Below are 13879 nucleotides of genomic sequence, written 5' to 3' on the forward strand. Positions count from 1 at the left end.
AGCTGCATGGAAGCTGGGTGTTAGGCCGACACCCACGTGTTTGTGTTGATGTCGCTCCCGCTGAGCGAGCAGGTAGCGGGAGTGACCAAGGTGAAAGCGACGAGCCGCAGAAGGCCGCAGAAAGGCAGCGGAAGTCGGGAGGCTTGGAGTGGCAGTCCTTGGTGTGAGCGTCCTGGAGACCAAGGAGTCCAAGTCTCGAGGCTGGGATGAGAGCCAAACCGAAGCCAGGGATCGGGAGGTCTCCAGTCTTGCATGTGTTTGAGGAGGGCAGCTGCAGAGAGCGTCTTGCCTGCTGCTAAGCCCGTACGGGATAAGCAGGTGAGACGCATACAGAAAATAGGCACCGGATTGTGTTAGTGTTTTAAGACTGCTTCCAAGAGAAGATTTTAACCTTCGTTTTTAAAGGATTGTTGTGTTTATTTATTGGTTTTACCCCACGTTCTTTTTATGGATTATTTATTTAATGAACATGGAAGAACTGCACTATTTATGAACTTTTGTTTTGTTGACTGTTTTAATAAAAGCACTTTTGTACTTTCAACCATCCCCTTGCTCAGATGCTCAATTTGCCTCCATTGACTAGCTCACTCGGTTACATTATCGACGGTGTTGGGTTCAAGGGTTCCCAAACATCAAAGGGAGTGTGGAGCCTGAACCCACATCGTCATAACATGAACAAGCAGTGGAGATACATTAGACCTGCAGCGATGAAAGAGTAATTGAGTAAAGATACAGGAACATTGATAATGCAGTTGACACATATCTGACAAATTTCAAACATTTATATTGTTCTTTTTGAATTAGTTAAAGCAGAAGAATAAGGTGAGTCAAATAACTGTGAAGGTAAAGAGAGCAGCAACTTTACTGCATGGCTTCAAACTGCTATATAGATGAGATGCTGAGAGTGAAACTACAGAAGTATCACACATAAATCACTGGTCACTGCATCACGTTGGATCGCAAAGGTTTGGGGATTGATTTTATTTGTTTAGAACAAACCTGTGTTGTACTGTAGAATGCTTAATACTTAAATACTTTCTCTATGAATTACTATATGAACAGAAGGTGCTCTCTATCTATCTATTATATAACGCCCCTCTCTCTCTCTCTCTCTCTCATAGCTTCCCTTATTTATAATGACTTAAGGAAGAGACTGTAAAAGAGATGGAAATGACAGAGGATGTGTAGATCAATTAACAAGCCAAGGTTAGAATCGAAAGTTAGAAAAAAGTGATGGTAAAGTTAAAATAGGAAGGAGAAATCAAAGTCAAAGATTTGGTAACCAGAAAAAAAAGTTTAGAAAACTGTTAAGTAGAGTTCTGTTTGTAAACTTGGATAACATGAAACATGATACTACCCTGGTTAACCTTTATAATGATGACAGCACTAGCATGTGCCAATGAATTCTGGGAGAATCACCATGGAAACCCACAGGTTTTGGGCATGCACCAAATTAACATCATTTTGGACAAAAATCTTTTAATCCCTATCAGATAGCTTTGGTGTCACAAGCACTCCTGATGCATTAATAGCTGTGTTTGGTGTACTCCCAGATGGTCATAAAGTGGAGGACAAACAAACTGTAACTGCCTTTACTTCACTATTAGTATGTAGACTTATCTTGCTCAACTTGAAGAATCCTAGCCCACCTCTTTTAAGTCAGTGGGTAACTGATGTTATATACTATTTGAAATTGGGGGAAAAAATCAAATTCTCACTCATAGGACCTGTTCAAAACATTTAGAATGATCTTCTATATCAGAGAAAAGGATATTGTTCCTTCCTTGCTGCTTCAAAGATTTACTTTTTTGGCTGGCCCTCCTGCCTTTTGACTGGGGGTTGAATTTTGTTTTTATTATGTCTGAGTTGATTGTATGGATTGTTATTTGCTTTTAATTCAGATTAATACAATAAAAAAGGAAACCCAGTTAAAAAATTGCATCACATTTTCAGTGCATTAAATACATATTTTATTCCAAATAATAATAATGTATGAAAAACCCCAGAGAACTTTATATATTTTCAGAATTGGTTCAGGAACAAAGAATAAATATTTAAGATCTGTCCTGGCAACATTTTTTATCTGTCTATGAAAAAAGTCTTTATTGTTTATCCTCTTGATTTTTCATTCAAAATATTAACAAAAAAATCTAACCTTAAATTGATGTAATGTAGTTAAAAAAAGAATTTCATAAAACAAATTCTTGAGAAAACTATGTATATGTCACAATTATTGGTACCCTTAGAAAATCATTTGAGTAAAATCTGAGTTTTATTCCCATTCCTATTTTACATTTTTAAGTTCATCTGAGTGAGTAGGAAGACTTAAGTGATTGGCCATGACTTTCACTGGAGTTATACGTATTGTCATCCATCATAATGGGATAGACCCAAGAACACTAATGATGTGTAACAAGAAGTTACTGAGTTACGAAAATTGGGAAATAGCCATAAGTAAAAAGGCAAATGGTTGAAAATGGCTATTTCACTATCATGGCAATAATTAATAAGTTTAATGTAATTGGAGATCTCAAGAATCTTGTGTTTATATTTAACCCACACACAGTGAGGCGGACGGTTTGAGTGGCCAAAGACTATCCAAGGATCACAGCTGGAGTACTGTAGACATTAGATGAGTCTTGGTGTCAGAAGTCTCCAAAACTTCAATTGGATGGCACTTACATAACAACAAGTTATGTGGGAGTGTTCCCAGGAAAAACAAAAAGCCTCTACGATCTTCAAATAACCAACTCAAGTGATTACTGCTTGTTAGATGTTGCTGAAACTGTCAATGGGATGAAGTTTTATGGTCAGATGAGACCAATACAGCTTTTTTAGTAAGAAACACCAGAGGTGGTTTGGGTTTGAGGCATGCAGAAAAGTATCGTCTATGCCCAATGTGAAGTATGGTGGTGGATCTTTGATGACAAGTTGTTTTTCTGCCAAGGGCTCTTGATACTTTAAGATGCATGATAAGGGCTGTTCACAAATATCCACAGGTATTGAATCAAAACTTGATGGCCTCTGCCAGGAAGCTTAAATTGGGTCGTAGTTAGATCTTCCAGAAAAGCAATGATCCAAACCACACTTCATAATCAACACAAAAGTGGTTCAGTGACCAGAAAAATCAAGGTTTTGCAATGGCCATACCAGTCCCCTGACTTAAACCCCATTCAGAGTCTGTGGAGTGAGCTGCAGAGGAAAGTCCAGAAGCATGAACCTCAAAATCAGAAGAATCTGGAGAGATTTGGTATGGAGGAATGGTCTTATATCCTTTGCCATGTGTTCTCCAGCCTCATTAAACATTATAGGAGAAGACAAAAGGAAATTGGGGTGTGTCAGGGTCTACACAAAGTTAAATGAAGGGGTGCCAATAATCATGGCACATGTAAACTTAAGAAAAACATTTAGCTTTATAAAAATTTCTTTTTACTTTCAATTATTCTTACTTTAATTCAATTAAAAGTTAGATTTTTGTTTGTAGTTTGTAAACTTTTTTACAGACCATTTTGCTTGTATTTACCAAGGGTGCTTTATATTTCTCCCTGTGCATGTGGAGACACAGTAACAGAAATGATTCACTCTGTCACCATCATTTTAATGATGAGTCACTTTGTCGCTGCACTTATAATAGGTGGTGACTTCAACTGTGTGACTTTGGAAGGAACAGTGACAAACATCCACCATTAGGTGTCACGTTCCACTAGAAGAATCAAAGAACTGGACCTGCTCTGTCTAAATGATAAAGATGCATTTAAATGTACAACTGTCACACCTTTGGGCACAATCTGATCCAGCTGACGCCCAGCTACAAGTCTTTTATTAGATGGTAATCTGTTGCCTCTAAGATCATGAGGAAGAAGAGCCTGGAAGCTGAAGTGGCTTCCAAATGACAGACTGGGAAATGATGTTTGAGTCTCACATCATGGGGGTGATTTGAGGGACTTAGTTACAGCATCGCAGACTATATTAACTTCTAGGTCAACTCGATTGTATCTTCAGAAATAGTGGGTAGCTTTTTAGACAACCTGTCCTGGATTACTAAGGAGTTAAAACGTCTCCTGAATGAGAAGAGAGAGAATTTAAATGTGGTGACAAAGAGGCAAAAACTTGCAGCGAGAAGAAGAAAAATCTGAGTGAGGGGAAGGAAGCTTTTAAAGCAAAAAAAAAAAAAAAGCAATCCAAGGCGTGGGTGCTTGAGGGGAATGTGGACAAAGCTTACACCCTGAACCAATTTAATAGATTTTCACAAATTCCAGCACCACCTTCTTCCAAAGATCAGTCAGTCCACACCATCCCTACTGCATCAACAATTGTTACAGTTTCAACTAGTGTGGCCAGTGAGGAGTCCACCTGCGATCATCATTATGGGCTATCAATAAGTGATGATCAAGTGAGGAGGTACAGTACATCCAGAAAGTATTCACAGCACATTACTTTTTCCACATTTTGTTATGTTACAGCCTTATTCCAAAATGGATTAAATTCATTTTTTCCCCAGAATTCTACACACAACACCCCATAATGACAATGTGAAAAATGTTTACAAAGACTTGTAGCTGGGCGTCAGCTGGATCAGATTGTGCCCAAAGGTGTGACAGTTGTACATTTAAATGCATCTTTATCATTTAGACAGAGTAGGGCCAGTTCTTTGATTCTTCTAGTGGAACGTGACACCTAATGGTGGATGTTTGTCACTGTTCCTTCCAAAGTCACATAGTTGAAGTCACCACCTATTATAAGTGCAGCGACAGAGTGACTCATCATTAAAATGATGGTGACAGAGTGAATCATGCAGTGGAAAACGTTCTGCATTGTTACAGGTCCTCAGAAGCAATGCAATCTCATGTTCATGGTTTGCGGTTCGAAAATCCCCTCAAGCTTTTACCGACATAAGCCCATTACTATTTGGCAGGCGTCTACAAGATGTCTTGGATATCATTCATGAAGAATGGATCGGTATGCAGACTGGCACTTGGAGTTTGGGATTTGTGGATTGGTTTGTTTTACTGCAGGAGCAAATTTCTAAATTGTCCTCTATCGCTGTGGAGCATCAATGGTGCAAGCAGGAGGTGCAGAAATTTAATTATTATAAGAAAAGCAAACTTAGTGAATTTAAAAAAGGAGATTGGGTACTTGTTTGAATCCTGTCTGACCCACATAAGTTCCTGGCAAAATGGCCAGCTGTAACTGAAGAACGAATGAGCCCTGTAAATTATAAGGTCAGAATACCGGGCCGGTGGATGCCCGTTCAGATCTTACATGTCTATCTCTGTAAGGCAGGGGTGCCCACACTTTTTCGGCTTGCAAGCTACTTTTAAAATGACCAGGTCGAAATGATCTACCTACATTAAAAATGATATATACACTGAGTATACTTTATACATAAAATATATGTTGTCGTACCTTGCATAACTGAATAACCTTTATGGCACATTAACAATTCAATACACTTATGGTCACTACAGTATTTGGATTTAATAATCTTCATGTGGGAAAAGGCTGACTCGCATAAATAAGCAGAGCCGAATAATGCAGTCAAGGAGCTTTTGAATTCAGCCGAGTGAAAAATGACGACTGTCTGATTAACTGCGATTTTAGTTCCCTCTCCTTTCTCTTTCTCAGATCGCTTTTTGGAAGGAAGTCAGCTTCGTAGTTTTTATGAACAGTTCGAAAGTGCTTTTCCACATTTCCTTCTTTGGAATAGCAATGATAGATTGACAGATCAGACAAACCCACTTTGATTGTGACATTGTGAGAAAACAAAATCCTCTTCTAATTCCACATAAAGCCCATACCCTCCCCAAACATTTTTTTTAAAATCCTTTCTTTAGTCGATATAAATTGGAAGGCTAACTAGATAACAGCCGGTGTTTTGCAGCAGCTCGCACGTTTGACCGTGCATGCAGGATGACCAGTGTGTTAGATGAGAAAAGATCTCAGACTGGCCGCCCTGTATGTCAATCAAGTGGCAAATGCCATAGGGAGGATATATGATAGAGTAATGTTTAAAAAACATTTTTTTAATGCAATGCGATCTACCTGCACTACCTTTGCAATCTACTGGTCGATTGCAGTCGACGCATTGGGCACCCCTGCTGTAAGGAATGGCATGAGCCTAATGAGGCGTTAACGACTGCCATGGCAGTCTCTCAGACAGACATTGCTGATGCTGTTTTTGGTCGGGAATAACACAGATGCCTTTTCCTCCATGGCTGGTCTCACTAAGCTTGCTGAACATAAAATTGTAATTGAACCCAGTGTTAAAGTGCAAATACACTCGTATAGTATACCAGAGACAAGACCTAATGACTACAGACCAGTGGCACTTTACAACCCACGTCATGAAGACCATTGAGAGGCTTGTCATGGACTACACAAAGTCCTCTTGTGCAAGACCACTTGGACTCAGTGCAGTCTGTCTATCGGATAAAAATTGGAGTAGAAAATGCAATTCTCTCTCTGCTCCGCAAAGTGGCCAGTACTGTGAGGATTATGTTGTTTGATTTCTTCAGAGCCTTCAGTATCATCCAGCTAGTCCTGTTAAGGGGTCACCTCAGTGATATGCAGGTGGATGAGCCTATGGTGTCCTGGAGAATGAACTATCTGTGAGGCAGACTGCAGTTTGTGAGACTCAAAGACTGTGTTTCTGATAGAGTACTACAAGTATACACTAAAAATATAACACCAGAGGCCCCGTGTATAACACCATGCGTAGAATTCACACTAAAACATGGGGTACGGACAAAAGTGGAAATCTGCATATGCACAAAAAAATCCAGATGCATAAATCAGTGTTTGAAGGAGGCTGTTGTAGTTTATTATAATATTTATATATTTCCTGAGATTTTAGATAGGGGGCGGCACGGTGGCGCAGTGGTAGCGCTGCTGCCGCGCAATTAGGAGACCTGGGTTCGCTTCCCGGGTCCTCCCTGCGTGGAGTTTGCATGCTCTCCCCGTGTCTGCGTGGGTTTCCTCCCTCAGTCCAAAGACATGCAGGTTAAGTGCATTTGCAATTCTAAATTGGCCCGTGGGTGTGTTTGTGTGTGTCCTGCGGTGGGTTGGCACCCTGCCCAGGATTGTTTCCTGCCTTGTGCCCTGTGTTGGCTTGGATTTGCTCCAGCAGACCCCAGTGTTCGGATTCTGCGGGTTAGAAAAATGGATGGATGGATTTTAGATAAGTTTAATTTCTCCTTGGGGTGAAGTAAAGTTCTATCTGTCTGCTTGTTGTATATTCCCTTACTTAACTTCATTGTAATTGATTAGATCATTTCTATAGTGCGCTCTTCACTGCGTGCAGACTCGGAGCAGAGCACAATGACAACTTCAACGGTAAACGCAGTCCAAAAGATTACAAAATGATCACATGATGAAAACAAACAAAAAAAAAGGATTTGTTTTGATTATTTATCATGGCACCAGAGAGTGTCCGTGTGGCCAAATTTGAAAGGCAGCACTTCACTTGAACATTAGACAAACCAGCTAGCCTTGTATCCTTATGGCTGTTGGTCACTTTAGGAATTGGTATAGTTTTGGAAGATCAGCCTGTATGCAATTAAGAAAAGTCAGCCATGATCGTGGTGCATCAAGGAAGGCCCAGTCCTTCACTGACACGTACGACTTTTGTCAGCTTGTATCAGCACAAGCAGAAGAAAAGGAAATTGTACTAAAAAACAAAATGTTTGAGTGTTGCCCCTTACAACATGTGAAAGATTATGTTTATCAATTAACCTCAATCTTAGCTAACCTTGAAAAAGCAGTATATTAATAGACAGTTAAAAGTATGTTATACTGGCACTTCCAGGAAGCTATATCTCTGGGAGGACACTCGCCACCTTGAATGTTGTCTGGTTTTTGTTTCTCGCATTTGTAGAATATTAGGCACGCATTTTCAAAAGTGCAGCACTTGTGGGGTTGAATTTTGTTTTGGTAAGCTTTTTCAAGAGCTTTGTGATAGGCACTATTTAAAGCAGGATTTGATTACTTTGCTAGGTAACAGCATAGTGACTGAGAGGTTACAAATGCTGCAGTTTTCATGAGTGTTATTCTGCTAACATTAGGCTTTTTTCTGAAATCTAGTATTTTGTTTTATAATTATTTTTCTAATTTATCATAATGCCATTTTGGATACAGTATTGCCATGTGTTATGGCCATGATATGTCGGTTGTCATACCTGTTGCTAACACATGACCCAACATGGTTGTCTTGGGAGCCAATATTCTGCCAAGAGAAAAAACAGCAGACCTGAAAAATTTGAAAATGGGCAGAAGATGAACCGTAAGAAAATAAATGAGTGCTGTCAAAACCAGAAAGCTTAATAAATTTCTAGACCCTGAACATGAAGCCAAATCAAATTCAAGAAACTGTTCTAACATCATAGCCAAAGAATCTGAACCCTAAAACAGTTTAAACAGCACAAGTAGTAGCAGTCAAACTCGGATAGTCAATGTATTGAGGAACCAGCTTAAGTATCATCGCTTCTGTCAACGCAACCTGCATCTGCGTCCTGCAACAATAAAGTAGTAATTACTTTGTTTTGTATGTGTATTTTGGCTCACATTGTATTTTTTACCATAGTAGCTTCATTTTTGTAGTTCATTGGTTTCAAGTAAATAAAGAAATGTTTCATTTGTTACCGTTTCATTTCTCTGTTTACAAGCCATGGTCAATGTGTTATGTGACATCATGGTTACATCATAGTTTCCGCCAGTAGCAATACAGTATGGTAGCGATCAGTTTACATGTTATCCTCAGCTGGGATGAGACTATTGTGCTTCGATTTCTGGTGTAGTTAGCTTATATAACAAGACAGCCCTAGCACCAGGTTTCATTTTCGGTTTTGAACTCCTTTTTTGTCTTTGACTCAGATTCTTGTTTTGTTCTTGTATTTTGATTGCCTTATTGTCTGTTTCTTTGGCTCCAACCTGCCTTTCACTTTTGAGTGTAATTTTCTGCTAAATGCTGCCATCTTCTGTTATATTTGTGCTCACAAATATCCTTTGACACTAGTGTATCATAAGAAAAAAACAAGATGGCATCACTGTAAAATAGAAATAAATTATAATTTATATTATGCTATAACTCAGATCCAAAACAAAACTAACTGAAAATTTGAAATATTTATATTTAGAAATACTAGGAGGTTCGCCCACCCCCGTGTTTGGTTTACCAGATATACAATTTAAAGAGATTGTTATTTTCATGGGAATTGTTACATATGCATTATTTTCACTTTTCCTTTTGCTTTTGGCAGACACGCATCATGTTTTTTTGCCTGCTCTTAAAACAATGACATGCGACAAGCAGAACAAGCAGCTCACCAGCAGCAGAAAGACAGCAGATGATCCGACGGCATCTCCTTAGCGTGCATTCAGCCCCCACAATGCGAGCAGCGTTATATGTCTTGCAAAAAAGAGATGTAACAATACTTGTCCTTTATTTCCGACCCTGGGCGTGGTTAAATCCCTTTCTTGCAGGACGTATAACGCTGCTCGCATTGTGAAGCGGGTGACAGCTGCTCTTGCGCTGTCCTTCGATCATTTTAAAGCCTATATAGCTGCTGTACTTTTTACCACTTCGTGTCTCTGCTGCTCGTGTTGTGATTGCTTCTCTGTGATCATAAATATACACCTGACCAAATTGTGTTTTCTTTGAAATTAAACTTGTCGTTGCTTTAACTGTTGTGGGATCACAGATTCTCATAGTGTATGGTCCATTATTGTATAAATCTATGTTTTGTGCATTGAATGATGCGAAGGCGATAAGAGTTTGTTTTCTGCTCTTTGTCTTTTATTTCTGACTTCGCCTTGTCCTGCTATTTTTTTTCAGTTACACCTGATCCTGATGATTTATTTCCGTTTGTTTGCGCTAATGTGATCTTTTAGTTGTCGACATTTAATTTATAATGTATTGTCCTTTATATGTTTTATATGCACTAAGACCCCCTGGATCTGTGTATGCTGCGTGCTGTCATAGATGGCTGGGGTGGCGACCCGGCTGGGACGCCCAGGAGGACTGGAGGAGGGCTTGGGCCTTCCCCAGACCATGTGGGGGTGACTGCCCTGGTACCTTTAGGGGCCACGGATACAGAGCTTTGAAGCCCCACCCTGTAGGGGCCCGTGGTCACCGCCAGGGGGCGCCCCTATGCCTTTGGAGCCCTGGACCTCAGCACTTCTGCCACACCCGTAAGTGCCCTGGGGAGAGGAGCAGGGACACCCGGAGTGCTTCTGGGGATGCAGCCGGCACTTCCGTCACACTGGGGCGTGTTGGTGGAAGATTGCCGGGAGACACCTGGAGCACATCTGGGGGAACCATAAAAGGGGCTGCCCCCCTTCATACAATGGCTAGAGTCGGGAGAGAAGAGAGCTTGGTTGAGAGGAGTGGAGGCGGCCTGAAGAAGAAGGCATTTGTGTTGTGGCCAGGACTTTGGGGACTTTTGGGGTTGTTGTGCACTGTAAATATGTCAAATAAACGTGTTGGGTGACATTGATGTGTCCTCCTGTCTGTGTCCGGGCCGGCGACCATAATGCCTTTACACTACTGATTTTTTTTGCTGGCCGCGCTCTGATATTGTTTGTAAGTAGGGGGCGTGTCTTGCAAGAATCTCATGTTCTATATCCCCATGAGACGCTTTGTGGCCATTCTCTTTCGTCTTGTGGGTCTTTTATTTGTCTTCCGTGATCTTAACGTGAAGATCACGTATCGTCTTCTAGTCATTCCCTCCCACAGGATTTTTTTTTATAATAGATGAGAAAAGGTTAAAAAACTATATGAGAAAATTTTCCTGAAAGCTGGAAAATTATATACAAGCAAAAATTCACAACTGTCAGAACGCTGCACCTATATAAAATGGTGACATACATACTTCATTATCATTTGGAATGAAGAAACATTCAAAATGAAGCAAACTTTGTGTTTGGGAAGCCCTCTTTTCAGTTTAATCTTGTGGAGTCGACATCTTATTCTTGCTTTTACTCTCTGTTTCAGTTTTTTTTTTTCCTCATTGGCTTTAACAAACTTCTTTTGATCTCTCAGGTGTGATGCCTGTTTGTTTAAGACAATACATTTGCTAAATTCAATTGGCTCAAATTTTATTTCCTGGTCAATGAATCTCGCAAACTGTGGACACTTCGCTATATGGAAAGAGTCAGTCAAACGAAGAGGGCTAAGTGCTTAAATTGTGGTAGTGCCTGTTATGATAGTTATCATGACAGTTTATCATGACACTAACTGGCTTCATGTTCGATATCCTAGCATTTGGAGACCACGCCCTTGAGGGGGGCCCATGATATAATAGTTTTGTTTTTTTAATTGCAGCATAATGCTCTGTCTGGATATAATGGAGATAATGAAAAAACACAGTAATCTGCAAGAAATTTAAGAACTGCAAGCATCAATTCACTGAAGCTCTATTGAAATACTCATTTTCACATACTGCAAAACCAATAAATGCAACAGTAATTCTTACTAATTTCTCATAAACACTAGAACTTGCTGAATGTTAGTAATGTGTTGTATTTTAAACATAAGCCTTCTGAGTGTTTCAAAGGTCATTTGGTCACTTCGGTTCATGTACCGACAAAAATCTGACCAAACCACTGAAAAACAGGTTTTTTTTTTTTTCTCAACCGTACATTACTTATTTACTTGGTTAACTTCCTATGCGTATTTACTACACAGTATCTCAATTGGGGTCTATCACATTCCTTTAAGTTTCACTTTTTACGGATACTATAGTGCATTTATCACAATGAAAACAACACGCTTATTAGAGCACTGTGATTGCTGGACTCTATTACTGCATTTTTCATGCTGTTCGTGTGCTGGTCTAGGTCATCTCTTGATTATGTGTGTTTGTCAAGTCATTATTGTTTGATATAGGTTTAAAAGTTTAAAGAGTCATCAGCATCACAAAGTACAGTGAAATCCTTACTAGCAAGTGCTAATCAACAGAAAACCCACCACCACTCTTCAGATCCATAATTACTGAGTACATCTACCTTAAAAATACTTACAATATAGCAAGTGAAGAAAAACAACAGGATTGTCTGATACTGTTGTCATTAATAAAATAATCAATTAAGGTAATATTAATAGTATGATATTATGATTATTCATGTATTAGGTATTTAGCAATGCACAATATTTCCACATATTAGACCTAATATTAGAAATATTAATACAATAGTTACAAAAAAAATAAAATCCCTTTTAATGTCAAATTATCCAATATCTATCCATAGGCACCTCAGGTTTCTTGAAATTATAATAGGTTCTTTTTCACATATTGTTTTTGTGGGTATTGTGCAAAGTACCTGTGGCAAAAAGGGGGTCCCAGTTAGTGTTCCAATTTTGGCTGAACACTGAAATCTTACTTCGGTACTATGGAATATATAAATTAAATTGGCTAAGTCGACCGACATCATATATGGATATGCATTGTGCACACAAAAGCCAAGCCACCTTGACCTTCTGACCAGCATCATGCAGAATAGCCACTTTTCTGGACATTCACACACTTAGCTGCTCTGTGTGAAGGACTCCTGTAGCTCTGCTCTGACCCCTTTCCCTCTGAATTTCGACTCCCTTTAAAATGTTCTCCCATCAAGGCCTCTTTTCATTGGACGCAGTGCACTCCTGTTGACTTCTAGGAATTGAACTCCTCTCTGCTTTGGAAGATTGTTTGCACCAAATTTAAATGCAATCCAATATTTTAAATATGTTAAAATGCAAAACATATCCAGGTAGTCTGTTTAATGTTTGCAGAATTTTATTGTGTCATATTTAAAAGCATATCAACCAAACGATCGATTGTTTTTTTCTACAATTTTCATGTATGTTTAAAATACAATACAAAATACAATTCATAGATGGCATGTCCTAACTAAAAGAAAGTCGGATGCATTATGTTGGTCAGTATGGGCACACAGGTGAATGTTGTGACCTCTCTGGTGTAGAATCCTGGGGTTGCATTCTAGCTCAGTCTGTGTGGCATTTGACCATTCTACCCATGGCCATGCTATTTGTCTGGATAACAGACCGTACTAAACCGGTGAGCTAGTAAATGCGCCATGAGATGGTGCCAGGATTGACTCTACCTCCATCCGACTCCATAGCTGGATTAAACACATGAATAACTGAAAGAACTCAATGAGTTTTGTTTGTTTTTGCAAGACAGAAATGGACCTCATTATTCCTGTGATTTTCTGAAGTGTAGCAAGGCTGAAAAGGAAAGACTATGCTGTGAACAGACAGAAATTGGACTGATCACTAAAGAGGAGGGGGTTCTTATTTAGCTCAAATGGCTAAGATGACTGTACACTGCCCAAATGAATATCCAGTAGGTCCAAGTGAGGACACACAACCGATAGGCTCACCAGCTAAGTAAATTATAATAAGTATATATGTTGGGAGACAACCATGAATGCGTTTTGCTTAAAACTGGGTGGGAACAAATTGGATGGCTCATTTTTAAATGATCCAACGCCACATGAAAGGCAGTGCACAAAGCAGGGGCTCATGATACATACAGGCTAACAGGAAATCTCTGTGCACATTTGTTTGATTTTGTTAGTTCTGTAATATGCGCATGGTAGAGAGAAGACATGTCATCTTCATTGAAATAGTGTATGTCACCTATGGAGCTGTAGGTTTGTACAACATCCTTCAGGTTATCACGTGAACAATATCCCATTGTAAATTCTGTGAAACGCATACAGTAATTCAATAATTGACAAAAAAGGATGCAATTCTCCCATTTGTTCCCCACAGAGAGTAGGGAAAGAAGTCCTCATAAGTTGAAACGGCTATCATCACAGCAGACAGGTGTATCATAAGCTCATGTCCTCTACAGGTGCTGGTCATAAAATTAGAATATCA

This window comes from Polypterus senegalus, chromosome 11, assembly GCF_016835505.1.
Source record: "Polypterus senegalus isolate Bchr_013 chromosome 11, ASM1683550v1, whole genome shotgun sequence".
Classification (NCBI taxonomy): domain Eukaryota; kingdom Metazoa; phylum Chordata; class Cladistia; order Polypteriformes; family Polypteridae; genus Polypterus; species Polypterus senegalus.